Below are 4297 nucleotides of genomic sequence, written 5' to 3'. Positions count from 1 at the left end.
CTGAATATATGGCAGCTGACTCATATTTATGACGGTTGCAGTATCCGGTGGTCATATGATCCTCTTTTACGACCTTCTGACAAGCACGATCAATGGGGAAGCCCGGTTCACTTAACATACTGGTTACTAACTTAACAACTGCAGTGATTCACCTGACAACTATGGCAAGAAAAGTCCTAAAATGAAGCAAAATTCTCATAGCAGATGTCTCACTTAGCAACATAAATTATGGGCTCAATTGATGGTTGTAAGTAGAGAACTGCCCATACTTATTAAACATATAAAACTTTCTTTGATTCCTTTTGACAAGGTTGGTCTCTTGCTATGAATTAAATTCAAGCTATTTGCCTCTAATATTTTGTGGCTCTATGTTATACAACAGCTAAGTTTTATTAAACTTGCCTTTGGTGGAGTTTTCTGAAGCAATAAAAGAGCTCATATTCGGAGGAGCCAATGTCACGATGACACATCGTGCGGACTCGACAGTCCGAGTCCGCCAATGAAACATTTGTCCTTTGGACGGTCCGGTAGGACCTAAACCATCCTGAAGAGACAGTGACAGGGAAGCCAAAACCTTGCTGGTCACAGGGACACCGCAAAGTCCCTGATTGACCCAAGGGTAGTGCATGAAAATGGTGGTATGGTGATAGTAAAATATATAAATTTTTAACATATACAATTCAAACTGAACGGAATATATGTGATTGTGGAAGGAATGCACGAAATGTACTTGTGACCAATGGATACACTTTCTACAAGATATAATTTTTGTGCTTTTTCTGTAATAAAACTAATTTAAAAAAATTTCAAAAAAAAAAGAGCTCATATTCAGTAGCCTTGCTTGTAGTTTTTCCTGGACTCATGAAACTCAATGGATATCATATTCAACTACTGCAATAAACTATAAAATTACACATTTCTTTTAATCTTTGTGCTTTGAAAAGTCAAAAAGACAACCTTTTGTGCAGTAAATGTTGATCAACTGTCCTTTTTTTAGTGTGTCAAACATGTACAAAATAACATCTATAAGTTTAAACATGGACATGAACAATGGAAATGAGTACAAATAAATGGGGACAAAAGGACAGGGATGGAAGGAACATTGGTCCACTAATCCACACCCCCTTTACGGACCTCTTAGGAATCAGGTGAGGTCCATGGTAGACAGTTTGAGATTGAAGTTATGGGGTTTTGAGGATGTAACAACAAAGTTGGATAATGCATTCCAGGCATTCACCACTCTGTTGCTGAAGTCATATTTTCTGCAATCTAGTTTGGAGATCCATCTAGTGGCCAGAGAGACAAATACCAAGAATATTGTTTGAAACTGACCCTACCCATTTACCCATTAGCCCACACTCTCAAAACAAGTGCACGCTGGGAAGCAAGACTCCATTTCCTTTAGCATTTGGAGCATCTTAATCTGTGGCACATGGTCATCCAAGGACAAACCCACATCTCAGGCACAGAGCATCACTGGTGAGATTTAAATTACTTGTACTTATTAATGGTTATGTTCAGCAGTAACCCAATACTGTCTATCTTGTATTTGGTTCTCATTGTATATATCCCTATTTTCCTCAGTTTCACCATATCCTGTTCTTTCAATAATGCCTTCAGATCTACGCACATGGTCTGTTTTATTGGAAGATAGGTGGGTTTAGCTGCAGTCAGATTAATGTGTAGTGAGGACAGAACAGGGGTATACCATATCAGCAAGAAAATATTTGTAACAGCCAAAGCAGATTTCCATGTTGAAACTTGGTGTCTTTTAACAGATTCAATTTCTATAGCTACTTTCTTACCTTTACTCTGCAGCTGATAACTGGCATACGGCCTTGGCCTCCTCTCTGCCTCCGACACAGAGCCCTCATCAGAGCCTTCTGCAGACTCCAGGACTGGCCCAGGTTCCTCCCCAACCTCCTCACTTCTGAATCTGCTGCCAGCTCTGCTGACGGGCCACAACACTGTGAACCTGGTTTGGTGGGTTTTGGGGTTGTAATCCTACCCCAAAGCCACTTCTGTGAGCTGAGTGTTTATATAAACCATTTATAAAAATCTTAAAAGGAAATAAGATTTCTTTCAGAACTGAACCAGTCTCCCCGTGTCTATGGCAGCCGATAGCAAGTAAGCAAAGCAGGGGCTGACAGAGACTGCTAGATTGGATCCAGCCTCCCTCCGGCAGCATAAGAGAATCTTAGATGATTCATCTGACCATGAACATGGGTGAAACCAACAAGTCCCCTACCAGGGCACATTGCCATTGCTACAACAAGAGAATCGTATCAAACATTTATTGGTAAGACTGAACTAGAATCTGCCTTCTAAAAAAAAACACCGATCCCATTATTTCACATCCTGCTCTGTGAAATGCTGATGAGCAGGTCTTGGCTTGAATATTCTGGCATAGTGACAAAAATAACGAATCAAATGCTATCAATGTAACTAGATTAATTGTATCCCTCATTGTGTAGGAATATTTTAGACATGCATTTGTCCACACTTGTGAGAAAACAATTGTGAATTGTCATATTTGTTACTGGTTAATCCTTTACAATGAAATGCACTATATTGCCAAAAGTATTCGCTCACCTGCCTTTACTCACATATGAACTTACTGTAAGTGACATCCCATTCCTAATCCATAGGGTTAAATATGACGTCAGTCCACCCTTTGTAGCTACAACAGGTTCAACTCTTCTGGGAAGGCTGTCCACAAGGTTCAGGAGTGTGTTTATGGGGATTTTTGACCATTCTTCCAGAAGCGCATTTGTAAGTGTACAAGTATATTTGGCAAAATACTTTCCTAATATTGCAACAGAGATAGAAACAAATAACGGTCAATCTACTTAAGATTTGATATGAAATTAGGGCCCCTGGGCCCATCTGCATCAACATGACTTTCAGGGTTCTGCCATCTTGCCATAGCAACAGGGCCAGTGGTCCATTCGCCCATCCTAAATGTTACAACATGGTTGTTTTTACATGTAGTTTTAAAGTGCACACTTCCTCTTTGCCCACGGCATTTTGCAAGCTGAGCAAAGCATTGCAAACCACCATTTTGACATACTTAAAGATCACAATTTCAACAAGCAGTCTAACATCAATTTTATTGCAGGCCCTTCAGTCCTTAATATACATGATAGTGCAGATAAATAGGCCTATATTAAAAAAACAAAGGTGTACGTTCAAATTTTCCCCCTTACACCATATCCATGAAATCTACACGAATAGAAAGGAGAATCTTGTGGGTCACAGAGATATTATCTAGTCCAGTCAGAGGTGGGTTCCTACCAATTCGCACCTATTCGGTAGAACCGGTTCATCAAATCTACCGAACCAGTTAGAAGAGGTTCCACCAGTGGACCCGGAAAGCAGGCCACACCTACAGAAGAGGTCCCAAAATCTTTTGAAACCCACCACTGGTCCTTGGATATGATTATTCTACACTATCATGCTCATATTTATAAAACTCAGTGCCTCTGTGAAAGGTAAGGATGACTCCTGCGTTTGTGGTGCAATCAGAACATTGCGTGCATTGAAGTTGTTTTAACGCAGACCAAAGATGTCTTTTAAAAAACAACTATACATCATATTCTTATGCATGCCAGTGCTGTGTGTGAGGTAATTTAAGGTGGTTCTGACAAGTGTCATCAGCATCTTCATATCCAGTCACATGGGCAGCAAGCCATTCCCATCCAGTCACATGGGTGGCAAGCCACTCCCACAAAGGAGGCCACACCCACAGAGTAGGTTCGAACAATTTTTGAAACCCACCACTAAGTCCAGTGATGGCTAACCTTTTCCATCACCTTCTGCTGGAAATGGCATGCAAAACTGTCCCGCCTGGACCTCACAGCCTTGCTGGCCTTCATGCATGGATCTCCGAAACCCAGGAGATCAGCATTCCGGCAGGCATGTGCATGCCAGCACCCAAACTTCCACTTTCCAGCTTGGGAGCACTCCCAATGAACAGCTGGCTATCGCCCATGTGCAATGGAAACCCAGAGGTTTGGGTGCCAGTTGTGTGTATGCGTGCTGGAACTCTGCTCTTCTGGATTTTGGTGCTCCCGTGTGCTTGAAGGCCAGCTGACTTGTGTTGGTGTGTGCACAGGAATGTAGAAGAGGAGCCAGTGAGACCGTGTGTCCTGCGTGTGATGGGTCTGTGTCAATGGTGGGTTCCGGATCCTGATGCAACTGGAATGGTGCAACGGGGCCCTGCGTCCACCACATGAATGTGCACAGCATGCGGATGCATACTTACCTGTTCTGACCTCCCTCTTCGTACACCAAAGCA

The sequence above is a fragment of the Thamnophis sirtalis genome, unplaced genomic scaffold (assembly GCF_051295495.1).
Source record: "Thamnophis sirtalis isolate CommonGarterSnake01/CBP01778 unplaced genomic scaffold, rThaSir2_p1.2 scaffold_11, whole genome shotgun sequence".
Taxonomy (NCBI): domain Eukaryota; kingdom Metazoa; phylum Chordata; class Lepidosauria; order Squamata; family Natricidae; genus Thamnophis; species Thamnophis sirtalis.
This window is presented reverse-complemented; position numbering follows the sequence as displayed.